Genomic DNA, 15823 nt, shown 5'->3' with positions numbered 1-15823 from the left:
CAGGGAGAATTTGCTGGACCATGACTTTTATTTATAGGTATTTTTCTGTGGATAGCTGTCCCTCTTGCCTCTTCACCTGTCACCTAGCCCAGTCCTGCTGCTCTTGGCAGCTTTTTCTGCAGTTGAGAGCCCAGCTCTGCTGCGACGTCTCTGACGTGCCCCTTCTTGCAAGGTTCATCTCCTGTCAGGTCCCTGCAGAGATGTCGTGGCACAGAGCAAACAGGAACGCTCCGAGCAGACCACAGCAGTTCACAGGCTTAGCTAATGGCCAAAACAGTGTTTATTTACTAATCCTTGGTTAATTTTCCTCACACAACTGACCATTCTGCTTCCAAATCTCCTAAAGTGTCACCTCCCTCTGGTTGTCTGAGCTCCTGGCTTTTACACCAACGTAGAATCATAGAATCATAGAATGGTTTGGGTTGGAAGGGACCTTAAAGATCATCGAGTTCCAACCCCCTGCCCTGGGCAGGGACACCTCCCACCAGACCAGGTTGCTCCAAGCCCCATCCAGCCTGTGCTTGAACCCCTCCAGGGATGGGGCATCCACAACTTCTCTGGGCAACCTGTTCCAGTACTTCACTACCCTCACAGCAAAGAATTTCTTCCCCAGATCTCATCTCAATCTCCCCTCTTTCAGTTTGAAGCCATTACCCCTTGTTCTATCACTACACTCCCTGATAAAGAGTCCCTCCCCATCTCTCCTGTTTTTCCAGCACGCATCCTCAAATGTTACCTCGTGGGCCCTTGAGCTGGGGTGAAAGAAGCCGGGTCCATCATCTGTGGACACTCTGCAAACCATGGCATGGCCCATTGCCTTCTGCTTCATGATCAGCATAGGGTGAGAGGGGGTCTTGGTTTGGAACTGAAAATCCCACGCACTGGAAGGGGAGACCAAGTGAGTCCTCCTTTTATTGTAATGCTGATATGTACATTTTATCCTGTAATTCTCTGAGTCATTATAACAAATTGCTCATGCTGGTGTCACTCATTTCCCCACAGGTCTCTTAACTCCCAAGCCAGCAGGTAGCAAGCTGCAAATGGTATTTCAAAATGAAAAATCACAGGTGTTTTCTGGCCGTCATCCAAAGAAAGGAGCGGGGATTTCAGGCAGAAATCAAATCAGACCGCGTGGAAAGATCCCCCCAAACACCTCAGACAGTCAACAGATGGTAACAGTGACATTAAGAAGCCAGCCTTCTAACCTGGGAAACTCATGGCCATGAGCAGCAAAAGCATTTGCATTAAGTCTTCTATAAAAAGCTTCTAATAAGGAAGGGCTGAAACAGCAGTAATGTCACGTCACAGACTGCGGTGCTGTAGGAGAAACAGGGGAAGGAACATCCTTTGCTGCGTACCATGTCCTGGCTGCTAAGAGTAGTAAAATCCCACATCATCTTGAGAGAGCCACTATATATAATATAGATACATGTATACACACATACATACATACATTTTGCTTCTTTAGCAAAGAGAAAAATTTAGACAGCAATTTAGACAGTCTAAAAAAAAAATTAAAATAAAAAAAATTAAAAATTTAGACAGTCTAAAAATTTTAGACAGCAAAATGACAATGAGCAAGCAGTGTGCTCTTGTGGCCAGGAAGGCCAATGGGATCCTGGGCTGCATAGGGAAGAGTGTGGCCAGTAGGTCGAGGGAAGTCATTCTCCCCCTCTACTCTGCACTGGTGAGGCCACAACTGGAATACTGCATCCAGTTCTGGGCTCCCCAGTTCAAGAGGGATAGGGAACTACTGGAAAGAGTCCAGTGAAGGGCAACGAGGATGATTCAAGGATTGGAGCATCTCCCTTATGAGGAAAGGCTGAGAGAGCTGGGACTCTTTAGCCTGGAGAAGAGAAGGCTGAGGGGAGACCTTATCAATGCTTATAAGCATCTCAAGGGTGGGTTGAAGGAGGAGGGAGCCAGACTCTTTTCAGTGGTTGCCAGCGATAGGACGAGGGGCAACGGGCACAAGCTGGAACATAGGAGGTTCCACTCAAATATGAGAAGAAACTTCTTTCCGGTGAGGGTGCCAGAGCCCTGGAACAGGCTGCCCAGGGAGGGTGTGGAGTCCCCTTCTTTGGAGATTTTCAAGACCCGCCTGGATGCAGTCCTGAGTAACATGCTCTGACATGCTCTGGGCAATCCTGCTTCGGCAGGGGAGTTGGACTAGATGATCTTTATGGTCCCTTCCAACTCTAAAAATTCAGTGAAATTCAGTGAAATTTGCACTTGCTCTTTGTGCTTTGGACAGAGGTTCCCTACTGTTTTCCAATGCAGGGTGCACACCTGTGTGTGCTCTGTCATTATTACCCCACAGTAATGGCTTTCACTGGTGTCTAATAGAGGAGAAAGGATCTTTTCAGATGATATTAGTGCAGCCCATATCGGCTATTTATGGAAGAAATTGCTTGGTGATAATGTTACGTTTGGTTGAAATTTACAGTTTTTGGTGCACTGCAATAAAGTAGTAGTGACATCACCCTCAGGTAGTTAATATTTCTACTGTCTTTACTAGTTTATTCCATTTATTCCTGATTTGCTCAAGATGTTGGGAAGGTCCTGTATCTTTTCCTTATCCCTCTCTCCACCTGACAACCACATTAATACAATAATTTAAAAAGAAGATAGCAAACCCTTAGCAGGATTCCTTATGTCTTTGCTTAAGCCTGCCGGATAAATAGAATTTATGTAGCCCTCATTGACACTATCTCTAGTGATGGAGAAATGAATAACATGGTTAGAGAGAGCCTTACTCTTGGGTTACCTGTAACCCTGAATGAATGCATAAATATTACTCTGTGCTTGACCTGTCAGGGTAGACCCAGGGTCCACGTAAACAATAATTCATTTCTGAAACTGAAGGTACGAATGTTCAGGTAGACGCTTGTTGATTATCCAGCCTCTCCTTTCTGAAAATATTTGAATGTACAAAATTATAAATAACGCTTTTCATCACCAAAATGGAGCTACTTGTAAAAGCACATAAAAGTCCAAAATTTATAAAAAATGGCAGAAATAAACTATGGGAGATTTGTATTAGAAAAATTTTTTTAAAAAATGGTATTTGAATAAGGATTAGATTATGTTGAGGTAAAGGATTTCCCCTTTGCTCTTTCTTTTTCTCTGCAGTGACTACAGTTCAATTCCTGAGATACATGTGTTAGCTGTGAAAACACTGGCACAAAGTGTCTCAACTTTAATACCACAAGAAATACAAATCCTACATCTGTAGGAAAATACTTTGTGTTTGGCTTGGCAAAAATAGCTGTAGGGAAGCTGTGGTGCTGGGTTTTAATGTACCATGTTGTTAATGATAACTACTTAATATTTTACTCATATATTCCTTTGGGTTCCTTTAAACAGCAGCTCTCCTAAACACTGCAGAAAGGCGTAAAATGATAAATTAAGCTAGGTCAAAGGGGAGAAATTATTTTAAATGAACACAAACATCTATTTTGTCCAGACTTTTAATGAATTGAAATGCCAAATTTGCTAGAGATGACAGCATTGTAAATCCTATTTATCTCTACTAAAATTTCCTTATTTTTCCCCACTCCTCCTTCATGCACTCATACATCAAGTCAATGTAGTGAGAATTACTCTACTAAAGTGCAACCAGAAATCAAAGTTTCCAGTCCCAGGGTACCCACAGGTCCACCACTGGGTAACTCCTGACTGGTCCATACTGGGATTGCGTGGACCAAACCTGTCAGGGTTGGTCCTCCTTGCCAGGTAGGGTGCGGTGTGATCTGCATATGCAGCACTTCCGGCTGCCATAGCATTGGCTGGATTTATTTATATTTATATATGGCTATTTTTAACTAGTGATCCTGGACTACCCCTCAAAGTTTATTTTAACCCCAAACTATGCCGTAGAATCGCAATCCAGTCTTTGCCCCTGGAGTAAGAAGAATAGTCTCTTGATGTTTTTTTTCATCACAGGTTGTTTTTTGCACAGTCCTAATAGGAACAATTAATTCATATGACATATATGACTTCTGTGGTCTCTCAATATATGGTAAAGGCTGCTGCCTTGTCCTGTCATTAAATGATTAAATCTTGTGACGGCACAACTGAAAATGTAGTAAATAAAATAGGACAAATGATTAAACAACTTAAATTTCACCTACTAAGACATTAAAAATATTGTTAGTTTGTGACTATTTATTATAGGAATGATGAGTTTAATGAAGATTTAAACACTGTCTTCAGTGAACTGATGCTACTCAGCTTAAATATCTGTTACCTCAGGAAGGTGAAATTGCTGTGCCCCATGTAGTGACCATAAAGCATCTTTGAAAAAAAAAAAAAAAAAGCATGCTGATTTAAACTTCTGGTTTTGCAGTTAATTACAAAGTGGTGCTGCAGCTGATGAACTTATGGCTTGGAAGCACAGTCCATGAGCTGACTCACCCCTGGGCCAGGCAAGGCTCGGGGACACGGGGCACACTGACACTGCTGACACTGGCCAGAAGCAGGACATTTGCTTCGCATTTGAGTAGGGATTTACCTCCCCTGCAGTACTTTATCTTCAAAGCACATAAACCTCCATATGCTGGATTGAAGCCATTAGTGATCAGATTATTAATATGCTAACAACAGCTACCTTAGGTATAGCAGGTAGAAATGTTTTTTTTCTTTCTTTTCCATTTTGAAAATGGCTTCACCTTCACCAATACCTGAAATACTGGCAAATCCAGTATTCCTCTCGTTTGCTCCATATTCAGAAGACCATTGCTCCTTCCAATTATTTTTTATGCCAGTAGCTGGTCAGGGCTCTGATCCTTTTTGTTCTGGACACTGCACAGAGAAGGGAAAGCAGCTTTGCTGCCATGAAATATTGCCCAGAGAGGCAGAAGGTGGAAGGACATCCGTGCTTCGCACACCGAGCAGTCAGACTGGAGGATGCCAGTCCTGCAATGACCTCCATTACTGCTGCTCATCTCCTGCTTCACTTTTCCATGTGCCTGTAGCAGGGATTAGCATATCCCAGGCAGCTCCCGTGCACGTTTTGCAGCAGGGGTAGGTCCCTGTCCCTCCTCCCACCCCACTGAAGTCAATCCATAAGACGGCTTTACTCATGTCACCCCTGCCATCCATCTCACCATGGATCCAGTCCTGAATCCAAGCTGTGAAGGGCTCTCATGGGCGTTTCTCCTGTTATTGGGGGGGAGGGACACCTGCAGTGCTTTACTCTGCCACCCGCTCTAAGTCCTGCGAAGTTGAAACCTCCATCATGTATTGAGTTTTGCCTTTAAAGTGTTGTTGGCTTCCACCAACCATCTGATGTTTTGATTGAATCTAACCTCAAGAGCAAAAGCAAATAAATAAGGAAGAAAAAAAAAAAAAAAAAAAAAAAAGGATTTGTATCTTGAGAATCTTGCTGGAATCTATGAAGTATGCCCTGATCTGTTAAAGGATTATAGTAACTTTGTATTAGATTTCTTCTTCTTTCTTCTTCTGTTCAGCACAGCCCTGGTAATCAGATGGTGTCCTGTCCCCATCACCTGGAAAAGTCACCCCCCCCAGGGTGACCGGTGCACCTCTGGGACCCCTGTTGTGGCTGAGGCTCCCCTGCTCCTTCAGCTCCCAGCTCCCGACACAGCAGAAGCTCCCTACAGCCATTCATAACGTTTGTCTAACAAATTATTTCCTTCTGACAAGGGGAGAGGACAACAAATCCTTGAAGATGCCACATTCATGTTATTAAAGGTCTGGAAACCGACAGCCTGTTCCCCGGGGCTGGCTGACCTGGGGCTTTGTTTTTGGCACTGAGTTTTCAGCAATCTCACGGCATGCTTTGGACCATCCCGGTCTTCCTGAGGAGGTGCAAAAGTGAGTGTAAATCTTCCCAGCTATCACTTGCCCATCGATCGCAAGGCGCTTGGCAGCGATCTGAACGGTTTTGTGAACGATGTGTGCTACACCCCCGGCATCCATTAGCTGCCTCTCCCCTGCAACGCCGCAAATACATTATTTGCCCCTAGTGAGCATCTCCATCCAGGCTTGCATTAACACCGTTGCCACCACAACCCCTAATTTATTGGTCAGGGTGTGCTTTTCAACAATATTTACAGCCCGGCTTAATAGCGTGTCTGCATTTTGTTTGCCGCAGATGATAACTCAGGGATTTGTTTGGCTGACTTAAGGAAACACTTCGGAACAACTGCCAGCGGGTTTAATTTTATTGCTGGAAGGAATTAAACAAACACAATTTTAACATATCCTGTATGATCACTTGATGTTTTCTGAGGACTGTATCAGCCTCCATCCTGCTTTGGTGATGTTTTGAAGGGGATGTTTGACACAAACCTCATTATAGCTCCCAAAACCTGTGCCTTATCCAGAGCCCATTTTATCCAATACTGTGGCCATTGGACTCTGTGCCAGGAGACCTTTTCCTGGTGTTCTCCCTTATAAAGTGTTAGTAGAAGTTGCTAATTGATGTGAACCTGCTTATAAAAATGTGACCTACATGGATCAGTGCATTTTCCCGCAGGTCCCGCAAAGCAACTGGACTCCCACAGCTCCCATCACATCCAGGGAAACTGCCAGGGACCAGCCAGAGCTGGGAGTCAGCCTGCAGTCAAAATTGCAGCAATTAAAAATAGCCCCTTCTCTGCTGCCCTTATTCCTCCCACACTTGCCAAAACCATCCTGCCCTGATTAAAATGCTGTTTAGCGTGTCCAGAAAACTCATGGATGATCTGCTAGAGGATGAAGTATTGTGCCACTTGCACGATGGGCTTTTACCACTGAACTTTTTTTTCCCCCTGCTAAATTCCACGTGCTGTCACATCCCACTGCAGGAGCAGCAGCTTTAGGGTGTTTATTAGAGCATCCCCGAGTATCCCAGGCCCCTGAGCCCCCGGGGCCTCTAACAGGAGAAAACAAGTGAAGCTGCGCTCATTGACCGTTACACAAATTGACTGCTACTTGTGCTGATGTTTTCAGCATAATCCATTGCAGCTTGAACATGTTGACTATCTGCATAATTTCTCCTTGAATAATTTTACTGCCATATGGGATAGGGCAGACCTTGAGCTGCCGGCTCTGCGCATAACCCCTCCGCACATTAACGAGTCTCACTCAACGAGTGCAGCACAGCAGCCTCCGCATCCCTGGGACTAAGCTCATGGTTTCTGCTGAGTCTCGGGTGCAATATTTTCCAGCTGATGTGGCAGTCTGTGGCACGAGGGACGGTTTGCGAACACGCAGCCTGTTATGAGAAGCACCCATGAGTGGTGATGGTGCTGCTGAGAGAGCCCCTGGTGCACCCACAGGCTGCATCACTCCTGCGGTGGGGATGTCAGGGCTCTGCAGAGCAGCCCGCGCTGGTCAAATGAGTTTTTAGGGTGTAGAGAGAGTGTAGAGAGTTTAGGGTGGAGAGAGAGACGATTTCAGCCTCCGAAGCTGTCAAAAGTCAGGTGTTTTCGTCAGCACTGATTTGAGCTTCTAAAATAAAATAGTGTTCAAGGAAAATGACCAGCTTAGCCTTGCTACACAGGAAAACTTAAGAAATTCTTCAGAAAGCTCCTGTCCTTTACTGTTTAGCCTTAAAGCAAAGCGTAACCTCTAGCAGTATATGCTGCAGTTAATATTGTTGACAAGCTGGGATGTCTTTCAGCACAGACTTCACGTCTTAATTAAATGGAGTTTGTTTCAGCAAATAATGCTTGTCAAAAGTGGGGTTTTTTTTTGCCTTAGGACTATTACAAAGATGCTATTAGACATTTCGATAATCAGCCATCTGTGTCTCAGTGTTACAATAGCTCCATGTGAAGACAGACTAGTTTTTCCCAGGCCAAAGTTATAATTACAAATTAAACACACAGACATGGCAGGCTAATCTTAAATATAAAACCATAGAGTCGTAGTACACTGTGCATGAGAAAACTGGGAGCCTCATTGCTTTTAGGGGAAGCTCTGCCACCAGATCGATCTGCGGAGGGACCGGTGCCAGTTACAATGGGGCTGTTCATCCCTCTCCCTGCAATGCCGAGGAGGAAGGCTGCTGGAGAAGCCTGCGGTAAGCTGCCCGCGTAACCCAGAAAGAGAGATTGACATCTCTGAATCAATCAGTGAGGGCCAAAGGCTGCCCTGGTTTATGCCCTGCACAATCCCATGAGCTGCTGAGGGATTGCAGAGGGCTTGGGCTGAGCTCCGCGGTGCTGGTACACTAGGAAAGGGTACCTTGAATCACCTGTGCTGGGTATTGTACCTTCCTGAAAGAATTTCATCCTTTTCAGGGGTAGGTGACAGATCCCGTGTCTGCCTCGAGCCCTTCCTGCACCTTTCCATGTGTTATTTGTCCACAAATAAGTCTGCGAGCTCCCAGCTGCAAATAGACAGTTATGAACGTGTGCATAAGGTGCAACAACACATGCGTCCGTATAGAAATTACACTCAGCTGCTTTTTCAGGGCAGCGAGGAGCCCTGCTCATCACTTCGCCTCTATTTCAGCTGAATGTGCATGCCCACATTTTAAAAAGCCATTGATCGCCGACTTATATCCCATACAAAAGGGAGACAGCATCCTGCCACCCGTAATCCTGACACCGAAAGGATAAAATAGACACTGTCAGCATGAGCTTTTGTCAGGTTTTATTGTAAAATTTGAAGAAAAAGAGCATTTACAGTATCTATAGAGAGCACTTTGTGGGATTCTTTTTTTGCCCCTCCTCTTCTGTACCAGGTGTTACTGCAAATACATTGCGTGAGTGGTACTATACAACACATCAAAGTAAATACAAATGTATTTCAAATGTTGCACACTAATACTGTGTTGGTACAAATCTCCACTAAAATTGATGTATTGAAAAACACTTCAGTGTCTTTTATAAATAAAGGGGGAAATTCACATGTACGAGCATTACAAGAGGAGGCTTTTTCAGGCAGCGCTGATTTTTATTTTTCCACTGCACATTTTCCAGTGTATGTGTTCAGTGCTGAAAATTCATCAGTTCTCTGTCTTGAGACAAATGAACCTGACTTTTAGTGAGGCTTAAAGGGTAGGGATGGGCTGCTGACATGGTGTAGCTGTGTGTACAGGACAGTGCCCCACCGACACCAGTGTGTGAATCCACCCATCGATGCAGAGGCTCAAAGGGGAAAAGAAGAAAAACATTCCCAAACCACCTACTGAAGTTCCCAAACCTTTTTTAGCAGATGTTGCGTATTTTTTTTTTTTTATTCGTCTGCTGGATAAGCTTTTGTCTGCAGGATGAGTGCAGGATACTGGTTTTGGCAAGAGCTGGGAGCATGCAGAGATTTCAGAGACTGATGAAGTCAGTGGTGGTGGGGAACACGCTGCACCAGGTTGCTGTCTACAAGTGTGGCTGCATCCCCTTCCAAAATAAAGGCTATTGAAGATATGCAAATTAGAAAAAAAAAAAAAAATCACATAAAGAGTTTTCAGGCTTGAGAAAATGCCTTGCCGTGAAAGAATAAAATCTGCTTAAGAAATCATAAAGGAGCTGATGTATTGAACTGGATTGAAATACTTTTACACAGAGAAAATACTGAGCAATTTTGGCTATGGGATAAAGATGGCACCCTGCATGCCAGCGGTCGGATGCCAGTGCCAGCCAGCTTCCGAGCTGAAGTGGTGTTTAATACAGAGCTGACTTTGTGCTGAGCAAGCTTGGGAAGTGGAAAACTGCCGAGAGAGCAGGGCTTGCTGGCGCTGGCTGCCTCTGTCAACACGTGGCGTCTTCCCGGGCATTTTCTTTGCACCAGGACTAGATGAACTGGATGAAGAGAACAAGCTGAAGCATAGCTATCAGGTGGGATATAGCCCATTTCAGATCAGCCACTTAAAAGAAAGTCAGGCTAGAGAGGGTAATTAATAAGCCAGTAGTTAGCCTGTATTTGTGGTCCACCAATATTTTTGACCCTGTATTTTAAAGTAATTGTCTTGGATTCTATGTAAAAATAAAACTGGATCCCAGTGCAACACTCCGAGTACAGAGAAATGTAATATAGCTGCTCATATTGAACTGTCTGCACAACAGGCTGTTCAGGGATGTTCAGCTTAGAGAAATTCTGCATCTTTAATGCTCAGAACAGCTCAGGTACAGTAGATACTGGCCTGCAGGGGCAGCTGTGCTGAAATGGATGAGGGTTGAAAGTAGGAAATAATATAGTTGTTTTAAAAGAAAAATAAAAACTACTAGCTGATGCCTTATTACTTTTTTTTAACTTGGTTGGACCTGCTAAAAGAAAAGGGAGGTGGGAGTCCAAGATGCCAGCCTGGTCTCCCTGCCTGACCCCACTCAGATCAGGCTTTGCCAGTCCTCGAAGCAAATCCTCTGCAGAAATTATGCCCTTTCCTATGCAGAAACTTCCCTCCACTTTCTGGAAGTCAATTAACACCGAATTTACTGTAACCTTAAATAGGACATTAAAAACACTCCCTCTGCAATACTCCTTGCAGTCAAAAAAGAAATCCCCTCTTCAGGTAATGCTCCCCTCTCTGCTCTGCTGTGATTGAAAGCCAAGTGCCAGCCACCATCGCACCCTCCTGCTGCAAGCTACAGAGAAACTGGAAAGTCACTGCTCCCGGGTTGGGCACCCTGTGGCGCAGAGAGAGATGTGGCATCACGGACATGCGACCGTGGGGAGAAACATTTGCTAATGTGGGAAGTCGAGTTTTAGTTCTGGAAATGCCGGTGCTCTGACCTTTGTAAATTGGGATGGGCTTCGTGTTTGATTTAGTGCTTGTCTTGTTTACGAGACGCAGCTGGCTTTCTGCTCTCTGCTGTGCTTACTGCCTTTATCTGATGGCTTTGGACAAGTGTCAAAGACACCATAGACTGCCAAGGGTTAGATGCTGAAGTGCTTAATTAAACGAGCCTCTAGGCAGCGGCAATTTGCATGGTAGAAGCATCACAGCAGGGCTCTTCTTCTTTATTTTTTTTTAAAGTTAGTATTAGGAACTAGTTAAAAAAGACTCTTTTTTGGTCTTGCTTTTTGTCCTGCAACCAAAAGCAGTTGGAAAGTATGACCCATGTTCCCCGCCGTGTTTCTCAAACTTAAGATGAGACCTGCAAGAGCTTTGTTCACCTTTGAGTTTAGTGTCACAAGCATTTTTTCTCCCTTTTTCAGGAGTTTTCTTTTTTCTTACAATGAGGGACAAATAAAATTAAAAGAAGGAAAGAAAACAAAGGAAAACAGAGCTTCTTTATTAGCCAGTCATGTCCCTGAGGACTGTAAGTCACCCAAGCACACTGTGTCGAGGCGCCGAGGGTCATTAACAGCACTGCGGGAAGGCACCGGTCCATCTTCCCAAAGGGCTCTGCGGGGCCGACCTTTTGTGCCGTACACACTGAGTTATGGGCATCAATTCAGCTGGAGCAGAGAGTCGATCGGGCCAAGAACATAACATGTTGCACTGGTGATGCTCAAACCCTCCTGTTCCACCTGCACGGGCTGTAAATCCCACCTCATCGCGCCGGGCAGCCGCGGGACTTCAGTGTCTAAGGGATTTTGGCAAATGCATGAGGCTGGGCGGCAGCAGCCAGCTCGCATTGCATGCAATAAAAATATAGATGAATAGTTGCAGCTCTGTATTCCCAGCCCCCTTCATCACACAGCCCCCAGCCTGGGCTGCAGGTCAGCCCCACAGCTCGGGCACCAGCCCCGAGTCAGCACCTTTGCATTTTGGGGGCACCCTGATTTTTACCAGATGTGAGCAGAGGCAAGATTGATGCCTGCCCATATCTTTTCTCTGTTTTCAGCGTTGTTTAAAAAAAAATAATCCTCAGAGCCTTGATATTTTATTCTTTATTTCTAGAGATCAGTGTTAAAAAAGAACCAACCCTGTTGGTTGAGGAAGGTTATAAAAAGGATGACATTAGGTGTCTTTTTCTTCCTCTAGCAGATAGGGGTGCTCTCTTCCCAGGCTCACTGCCCTTGGCTGGGACCAAATATTGCTGCCCTCATCTCTTTTTTAAAAGAAACACGCAGGTTTTCCTGGTCTCCAGATGCAGAGATTTCTCTGTGTTTTATTTCAATCTGCTTCAAAAAGCAACAAGGGAAAAAAATAACTAAAAATCTCCCGCTCCGGCAGGGACTGGGTGAGGCCACCATGGGGATGTGGCAGGAGCTGAGGTGCCGCAACACCAGGGAAGAGATGCACAAAGAGGGGAAGGAGAGGTGAAATCCAGAGAGGAGTTCAAAGCATTTGGGGAACCACAGCAGGTGGTACCCGTTGTGAAAGCTCACATGAGGCAGTGGAGACAGGTGCGAGAGAAGGTGGAGGAGAGTTTGCTCAGCTGGGGGGGATGAGCTCTTTGGAGCAAGCGGCAGCACTGGAAGAGGTAAGTATAACATTAATCTCTGCTTTGTTTGCCATAACCTAACTGTATTGTAGGGTTTGGGTTTTTTTTTTTGGTTAGCCCAAGAGAAAATCATATAATCATAGAATGGTTTGAGTTGGAAGGGACCTTAAAGATCATCCAGTGCCTCCCCCTGCCCTGGGCAGGGACACCTCCCACCAGACCAGGTTGCCCCCTCCAACCTGGCCTTGAACCCCTCCAGGGATGGGGCAGCCTCAGCTTCTCTGGGCAACCTGGGCCAGGCTCTCACCACCCTCACAGCAAAGAAGTTCTTCCTAATCTCTAATATAAATCTTCCCTCTTTCAGTTTAAAACCATTCCCCCTCATCCTATTGCTCCACTCCCTGATTAAGAGTGTGTAAAATGTGCAAAGCAGCGAGTCAAGCAATAAATGAGGGTTTTGGCTGGGAGGCAGAGTAGGAGCTGTAATATGGTATGGAAAGTGGGTGCTGGCTGCTCGCCTTGCGGGATGCACTTCGTTAGAACAAGCAGGAATTATCCATAGATTGTCTACGGGAGAAATTATCCAAGCATGAGGTGGAGAGTCATAGGATGGGAAATCCCTGAGGTTGAGTGTCCCAGATCCAGGATTTCAATGAAGAGAAGCAGCAGCTATGCATATAACCCTAATGATGTTCACTTAAAATACAGCCCTGAATACGAAGGGACAAAGTGGGTCTTAGGGAAAAAAATACCCAGGCATCACAGCATGCCCATATCTTTGATGAATAACCAGGTTGTTGCACTCATGCCAGCGCTTATGTCTCCCCCAGCCTCAGTTCCCACTTTCCTGTTCATTTTGTTGACCTGCTGTAGGGTTATAGGGGGAATTACCTGTTATCTCCTTACAGAATTGAGATCTTGGCCTTTTTATCTGTTTTACGCAGTACCTAATACACTACTGAGCACTCTAGTAATTAAGACCTAATCATGGTATAAATCAAGTAAATAAGTACTTGTCAACAGGTCATCAGGACTTGTGTATCTCTTGGGCAAAGCTGTGCTCATGGAGGTCAACCCAAAGGGCCTAACTCCTCCAAGGAGGGTGAAGGGTTTTTTGATGCCCCCACCGCACCTCGCTAAGCCCCTTTGGCAGGAGTGACTGAGCAGCTCTGCCACTTTCCCACCTCCCAGCCATGCCCACTGACATCTTTTGGGACTTTTGTTGATTTTTTTTTTTTTGTAGTAATAAAAAAAAAAAAGAAAGTATTAAATGGTAAGAATATGTTAACTATTGTCACAGACTCCAAATTAAGGCACTTGTGAGTTTTCTCTCCAATTTAAAAGTGGATGGTTTCTAAATAGTCACTGAACTGCATAGTTAAAGATGTTAAGTAAAACTCCCTCTCATTCAGAAAGTGAAAATATTGAGGGAAATACTAAGTCAAAACAGTACTTCCATTATACTGATGTTTAACCTCAAAATTCATCTGATCTTGGGACTAGAATCTTATTGTCAATGAGGGACTATTTTTTCCATGATTCTCGTGTCACAATACCCAACCGATACATGAGTGTTACAGGATAACTAAAGGGTCATTATTTCAATTTAAATTCATTTCAATTAATCACTGTGATTAATTAATTAATTAGCTAGGAATTGATTGTGAACTGGTGGAGAACATGAAGGGAGTGGGAAAGGAACTGCAAACATGGAAGTGTAGTCTCCTTGACAGAGTTGAAAGGCAAAAATGAGTTGAAGCTTTTTTGGAGTATATGTAAAAATTTCTGTGTCATAAAAAAAAAATAAAATCAGAGTAACAAATGTGCAGCACTTTAATGTCAGATTTGACTGTCATTGGAACTGTTCACAAGTTGTGTGGACAATCTAAGTTGTACTTCATTTTCTAAGTATGATATATAACCATTAGGATAATTTAGAAAACACATCACCAGAACCTGGGCTGAAGAGGGAAGAAAGGGAACATCTTTGGAAGGTCCAAGTGGGATTTTTCAAGTGAACGCTATTCCAATATTTTGCAACAAACAGGAAGAAGTGAGGTCTGTTACACATCTTTCACAGCCTATATATAAACCAGCCTCAAAGAATATTTACCTGAACAGATATATACAGGTTTGCCTTTTTTTTAATATTCTTAAAAAAGTAATATTTGCTTGATCTATGACACAATGAACGTCTCTACAGGGAAACTTACCATAGGCATAATAAAATATTCAAGAAGTCATGAAAGATAACACGAGAGCAGTGTTTGGCCTTGGTAAAACACATTTAGGATGACTGCAATGTATGGATACAGCTTCGTTCAAGAAAGGAGTTGTGCATATTTAAAGGTACTTACAAAGCTGGTCTTCTCCTTTCCTTGACATGGGTATGTTTCCTAACTGGGTGAGTAGAAAATCACGGACACCATGCATTGCTAAAGGAAGGCTATGCCAATCTGTTTTCTATGTCTGTGTTGCAATGATGGGATAGTCTCTTCTAACCCCTATGGCTCATAAGTGAAAAGAGGTGTAGGTTTCAGCCTATGGGTTTTGAAGGGCAATTTCAAGGACTCCATGTTTAATGAATTCATAGGATTCAGCTCCCCTTCTTCGTCTGTCTGAACAGATTTTTATATATTCTCTATAGAACTGAAATGGTTTAAATTACCTCAGGTCTATAGCCATGCTAAAATGCTACTCTTTTGGTAGAAGTCTAACACTTACAGCAAAGATTACCAATGTTAGTCTGCATCCTTCTCATTTAAAATCTCTGTGTGCATTGTGAAATGGGTGACTTTAAGCATCTGTGGAGGAAAATAATTACCGTGCCACTTCATATCACTGGATGCGTTCAGCAGCTGCTTTCCTACAAACTCTGGGCAACGAGGTCATTTGCAAAACGAGCTGGGTCTTTGAAAAGGCCGATGAGTGGCTCCGATGCAACAGATGTTTACCTTCAGAAAGAGTTTTCACCCACCTCAAGACCACATTTTCAAAGCTGTATGTGAGATACAACCACTCGGATGCGCCCGTTGACGCACGACTGGCTCACCCGGTTCGCACAGCTCTACGAGCCGTAGCTGCTCTCGCCCTGATTACTTCATGGTGATGGATATAGAAAGTTACAAGAAAACCACAACTAGAAAAGTTTTTATATCTTCCAAATGTGCAAATGGATCTATATTTTTATGGGAGCTCGACTGAAATTTCTCAATACCAGCTGTTGCATTCTAGGGCAATTCAGCTGGTTTTACACGAATCTCTTTGCTCATAACTAAAAGATAATTGACTATAAACAAGTGTACTATAAACGGGAGGGAAAAAAAAATCACAAAGAAAAATTGTTTCCCAGGGTGTCTGAAAAGAAATAGGCAAATTAAGTCTATGACTAGAAAATGAGTGAGTTTTCTATTAAAAATGCCCTCTGTCATTGTAGCTATTATTTTATGAAGAATCAAGTGACTTCAGTGATACTAAATATTTAACGAGAGAGACCAACGATCTCTAGAAGTGTTGCTGCCTCCTATGGGAATAACCGT

This window comes from Numenius arquata, chromosome 11 (assembly GCF_964106895.1).
Source record: "Numenius arquata chromosome 11, bNumArq3.hap1.1, whole genome shotgun sequence".
Lineage (NCBI taxonomy): Eukaryota > Metazoa > Chordata > Aves > Charadriiformes > Scolopacidae > Numenius > Numenius arquata.
This window is presented reverse-complemented; position numbering follows the sequence as displayed.